This window comes from Rhinopithecus bieti, unplaced genomic scaffold, assembly GCF_001698545.2.
Source record: "Rhinopithecus bieti isolate Rb0 unplaced genomic scaffold, ASM169854v2 scaffold_20150, whole genome shotgun sequence".
Classification (NCBI taxonomy): Eukaryota; Metazoa; Chordata; class Mammalia; order Primates; family Cercopithecidae; genus Rhinopithecus; species Rhinopithecus bieti.
The window spans coordinates 5,021,833-5,028,155 of NW_016810565.1; positions in this window are offsets into that span (position 1 = coordinate 5,021,833).

A 6,323-nucleotide genomic window follows, 5' to 3' on the forward strand; every position below is an offset into this window, starting at 1 on the left:
AATATATCTGGGTTTCTCTTGGTGACAAAAGTCACAGGGACAGCTAACACCTACTACGGTGGGAATTTAATATCAGTTAGAGGTGGGTGAAAATGAGATCGCATACATTCCTTCAGCCCAACTTCAGAACCTCCCTGGCTTCTATCCTCTGACCTCCCTTCCCCTCCCCTCTCTCTGTGGATCCCAGGTTAAGAACCTCCACCCAGGTGACAGGGTGTGAAGAGCTCAGTGGGAGGGGCAGAGAGGAAGAGCCTCCCCGACCCAGGTGTTTGCCTAAAGACAAGCACAAAGCCAGTTTTCATACTCTGGGCCTTTGCACATGCTCTTCCCTCTGCTGGGCCTTCCCAGCCCCCTGCCCCCTCTGCGACCCCAACCTCCTGTCTCCTTGAAAATACCCTACCTCACACCACCCCCAGCATGGGGTTTCCTCTCTTCTCTTGCTGTCTAGTATCTTCCCAGCTCCACTCAGAGCCTGTGTGTTGATCTCAGGGGTTTGTGTTCACGCCTGGCCTCCTGCTGGGCTGAGCTAGGCAAGGCCTGGGCTGGGGCTGCTCCATCACTAGGGCCCATTTCAATACTGGTGCTCAATGCATGTTTATTGAATGGATGGAAAAGGTCATGTCCACCATGTTCTCTAAGCTCCTTGCAGTCAGCAGCCGCCTGACTCATCTTTGGGCTCCCCTGCCTGACTCATCTTTGGGCTCCCTCCCCTGGCAACAGCAAAGGCTGTGTCACCAACCCCTCTAACCATGCTCCCAAGGGGGGTCTTGCATACTTTCTCACAGGTCGTGTCCCAAGAGCCCATTTCACCAGTGGGGAACCTGACCCTGGGAAAGGTCGAGGCTGAGCTCCCTTGGTCTGGGAGCTGGCAAGTGGTGCATGAGGTTCTCTGGGTTCCACCCAGCCGGCCCTGGCCACACTGCTATCCGGTACATCAGCTCAAAGGGCCTCTGCAGAGGCCAAGGTGATGGGAGAGTTGGCCACATGTGAGAATAAGCCCATGCCCTCTGGAGGGGACTCTACTTTGAGTGATAACACTTCTTAAAATGGTTAAGTCATCATTAAGACAAAAAACAAATACACTTCTGATTTCATTCACCCTGTGCACTCGTGGTCACCCCAGCCAAAGGAGACTCGGTGATGCAGGGGATTGAGAACAGCCACTGTCTTGATGCTCCCAGCATGGTGGGGGCGTCAGGGGTGTGAGCTGGAGTGGGAAGGGGAGGGCGGGGTTCACTGGGGCAGGCTGAAAGGGCTTCACAGAGGAGGTGCTGCTTGGGTGAGGCCTAAAGGTCAGTAGGAATTACCTGTATGCAGGAGAGGATGGAAGGGAGGAGGACGACACAGTGGTCCAAAGGCCGGAGGGGTGAACCTGTAAGTCCCATTTGGACAACTGAGCTCAGCTTGGGGAGCTCGGCCCTCAGGAGCCTCCAGCATAGCACACAAAACCAGTCGGCCACAAAACCAGGAAGTGGGTGTTAAGCTTCTTCTACCCATGCAGGTAAAGTTGAGAGAACCATGAGGCGGTTTCCTGCGGAGAGAATCCTGGAGCAGAGTCCATGGTTGTGAGCCTCCAGACCTCGGGTGTGAAAGGTAGTGATGGGAGAGGGAAGGGCACCCCAGGTAGAGGACACAACCTGGACACAGGAGTGGAGACTGGATTGGGAGTAAAGGAGTGAGGCTGCCTGGTGCCTCAGAGCTGGAGGAAGAATGACAACTGAGGCCGGACAGCTGGGCTGGGGCAGGATACATGGGGCTGGCGGGCAGGAGGAGGGCACGTGTACAGGGAGAGCTGCAGAGGCCTTTGGATACTCTAGCACTGTGTGGAGGATGGCTGAGAAGAGCTCCTGCTGCCCCCAGAGCCCAGCATGGGGATCCTGGGTAATAACCATACCCACCCACCTACCCAATGGGTACAGACCTTTTATCTCATTGGATTCACCCAACATCTTATGAAGAAGGCAGAAAATTTATTCATTTTTCAAAAAAACATGATGCATTTAGATCTGAGCTGGAATAACAGAATTTTCTTTTTCTTTTTACTTTTCCCTCCCTCCCTCCTTCCCTCCCTTCCTTCTTTCTTTTTTGATAGGGTCTCATTCTGTCACCCAGACTGGAGTGCAGTAGCACAATCAGGGATTGCTGAAGCCTCAACTTACTGAGCTGAAGTGATGCTCCCACCTGAGCCTCCTTAGTAGCTGGGACTACAGGTGTGCACACGACACCCAGCTAATTTTTGTATTTTTTTGTAGCAACAGGGTCTTGCCATGTTGCCCAGAATGGACAGAGAACTTTCACATTCTGTATTATATATTTCTGAATTATTGTAAAATTTGATAATGAGCATATATTACCTTTGAAAAAAGACAATAAAGACTTTTTAAAAATAATGATCCAGACCGGGCACAGTGGCTTAAGCCTGTAATCCCAGCACTTTGGGAGGCTGAGGCGGGTGGATCACGAGTTCAGGAGATCGAGACCATCCTGGCTAACACGGTGAAACCTCGTCTCTACTAAAAATACAAAATATTAGCTGGGTGTAGTGGCATGCACCTGTAGTTAGTTCCAGCTACTCGGGAGGCAGGCTGAGGCAGGAGAAGGCGTGAACCCGGGAGTGGAGCTTGCCGTGAACAGAGATCGTGCCACTGCACTCCAGCCTGGGTGACAGAGGAGACTCTGTCCAAGAAAAAAAAAAACAGGCCGGGCGCGTGGCTCAAGCCGGTAATCCCAGCACTTTGGAGGCCGAGACGGGCGGATCACGAGGTCAGGAGATCGAGACTATCCTGCTAAACAGGGTGAAACCCCGTCTCTACTAAAAAATACAAAAAACTAGCCGGGCAAGGTGGCCGGGCGCGCTGTACCAGCACTCGGGAGCTGAGGCATGGAGAAATGGCGTAAACCAGGAGCGGAGCTTGCAGGAGGCTGAACCGGCCACGCACCCAGCCGGGCGACAGAGCGAACTCCGTCTCAAAAAAAAAAAAAAAAAAAGAAACATACGTAATATTTAGCACTTTGCTTTCATAACACTGGAGTGGGAGACTTCCCATATTAGCAGCACAGAGCTTCCTCACTTTTCCTGGCTGTGTCATTGGCCATTGGGGTACACTAGGGTGCTAGGAGGGTGGTGCACCCCAACTCCAAGGGACAGAAGCTCTTGCACTTGGGACCCTTCCAGACCTTGCCCTATGCACCTCTTCATAGGGTGTTCACCTTTATAATCTCAACCTTAAATAATGACATTCAGAAATTATGATTGGACCAGGCGCAGTGGCTCATGCCTGTAATCCCAGCACTTTGGGAGGCTGAGGCAGGCAGATCACCTGAGGTCAGGAGTTCGAGACTAGCCTGACCAACATAGTGAAAACTCGTCTCTACTAAAAACGCAAATATTAGCCGGGTGTGGTCGCACATGCCTGTAATTCCAGCTACTGGGGAGGCTGAGGCATGAGAATTGCTTGAACCTGGGAGGTGGAGGTTGCAGTGAGCTGAGATTACACCATTGCACTCCAGCCTGGGTGATTGAATGAGACTCTGTCTCAAAAAAAATTATGATTGAATTAAGACTTTACTTCAGGCTAGGCATGGTGGCTCACACCTGTAATTCCAGCACTTTGGGAGACCAAGGCAGGCGGATCACGACGTCAGGAGTTCGAGACCAGCCTGGCCAACATGGTGAAACCCTGTCTTTACTAAAAATACAAACATTAGGCAGACATGGTGGCATGCGTCTGTAGTCCCAGCTCCTCGGGAACCTGAGGCAGAAGAATCGCTTGAACCCGGGAGGTGGAGGTTGCAGTAAGCCAAGATCACACCACTGCACTCCAGCCTGGGCGACAGAGTGAGATACTGTCTCAAAAGAAAAAAGAAAAAAGAGTTTACTCCAGCTCAAAGCTTGAGGCTGTCCGCCTGGGGAACACTGACTTCAGAAGAATGAATGGGTCAGGTCAGCTTCCAAAGGGGAGAAGGGAAGGTTTTGTTTACATAGGCAGTTAACAGGATTGCAACATTTTCCATGCAAGGTCAGTACATATGTTATGGCAATTTGATTGGTTATAGCTTGTCACATTCCAAGGAAGATTGCTTTAATATTCCGTGAGGAGGGGTGCTGATTTGAGGGGATCTATTTCTGGAGCCACAGTGCTTTTTCTAATCATTTATAGGAAAAGGCAGAAGCTGTAGAAGCTGCTACCTGACTCAGGCCACATAGCCACATTCCTTTCAAGGCTCAAAATCGTTTTGGCTGGGTGCCGTGCCTCACCCTGTAATCCCAATGCTTTTGGAGGCCAAGGCAGGAGGATAGCTTGAGCCCAGGAGTTCAAGGTCACAGTGACTATGATCACACCTCTGCACTCCAGCCTGGGCAACAGAGTGAGACCCTGTCTCTATAATAATAATAACTTAAAGTTCCAATAGCTTTAGGTTTGAATTATTTAATTTCATAATAATAAACCAGCATATATAAACTGTTTCCTTGAGTTTGTTTGTTTTAGAGATGGGGTCTCACTATGTTGCCCAGGTTGGAGTACAGTGGTTATTCACAGGCATGGTCATGCACAATGACTGCAGTCTCAAACTCCTGGGCTCCAGTGATCCTCCCACAGCTTCTCTGTTACCTGTGACTACAGGCAGGTGCCCCCATGCCTGCCTGGCTCTATTTCCTTAAGTTTTTTTTTTTTCTTTTTGAGAAGGAGTCTTGCTCTGTCACCCAGGCTGGAGTGCAGTGCTGCAATCTCAGCTACTGCGGCTTCCACCTCCTGGATTCAAGCGATTCTCGTGCCTCAGCCTCTCAAGTAGCTGGGATTACAGGTGTGCACCACCATGCCTGGATGATTGTTGTATTTTTTGTAGAGACGGGGTTTTGCCACGTTGGCCAGGCTGGTCTTGAACTCCTGATCTCAAGTGGTCCTCCTGCCTCAGCCTCCCAAAGTGCTGAGATTATAGGCATGAGCCACCGCACCTGGTCCTATTTCCTTAAGTTCTGTGAGTCATTCTAGCCAATAATTGAACCAGAGGAAGTGGTCTTGGAAACCTCCAGCTTACAGTCGCTCAGTCAGAGATACATGAGGATGGATTTACATTTGGCTTCTGAAATGGGGGCAGTTTTGTGGGACTGAATCCTTAACTTGTGGAGTCTGATGTTAATTCCAGGTACATAGTGTCAGAATTGGATTGGATTCTAGGACACTCAGTGTTGGTCAGAGTGGGGAAAATTCACACACGTGGTATCAGAAGTACTCTGTGTGAGTGTAGACCAACTGTTTTCACAATGTGTGACCCAGGGATGCTTCTGAAACTTCATCACCCATGGGTGTCTTTCATTTATAGAGCTTCCTTGGCACAGAATTTAGGTATGGGATGCTGATTGGTGATTGACTTGTGACTCTGAACAGTGGCCATGTTGAATTCATACTCTGAAATCCGCGATACTGAAGTCTACGATTCATCCTTTCAACTTCCCATAGTAAAACTCAGGAGAAAACAGCCTGATTCTAAATGGAGCAGCTCCGCTGGGAGTTGGTAGATAGGACACCCAAACTGCAGAGAAAACCCAGAATAAAGTGAAGCTCATTTTAAGAACTCTTGAGTCCAAAACCTTAAAAACACATGCACTTTTCGGCCCAGCAATTCCACTTCTAGGACTTTCCGAGGGTCATAAACCAGAGACTCAGATGCTCCCCCAGGGTTGTTTCCACTCAAATTGGAAAAAAACTCAGTGTCCACAGAAGGGGGGCACAGAACTGGGGCAGTGGGGTTGTGGTTAAGTAAATGGAGATGTAGCCCTGGGACTGGGTCCCCTAGGCCGAGGGAAACATGAGCAGGAAATGGATAAATAGAAAGATAATCAAGTTTTAAGTCCCCAGAGAGAAGGCTGGTTACGAAATAGTATATGCAATGTGATTTTTTTGTTTTTTTTTTTGAGGAGTCTCTCTCTGTCACCTGGGCTGGAGTACAGTGGTATGATCCCGGCTCACTGCAACCTCCACCTCCTGGGTTCAAGTGGTTCTCCTGCCTCAGCCTCCCGAGTAGCTGGGACCACAGGGATGCGCCACCATACCCGACTCATTTTTGTATTTTTAGTAGAGACGGGGGTTTCACCATGTTGGCCAGGCTGGTCTCGAACTCCTGACCTCAAGTGATCCACCCACCTCGGCCTCCCAAAGTGCTGGGATTACAAGCATGCGCTACTGCGCCCGGCCTACAATGTGATTCTAATGTAAGATAACAAGTACTCTGAAGGGGTGGCCTGCCCCTCCACACCTGTGGGCGTTTCTCGTTAGGTGGAACAAGAGACTTGAGAAAAGAAATGAGACAGAGACAAAGTA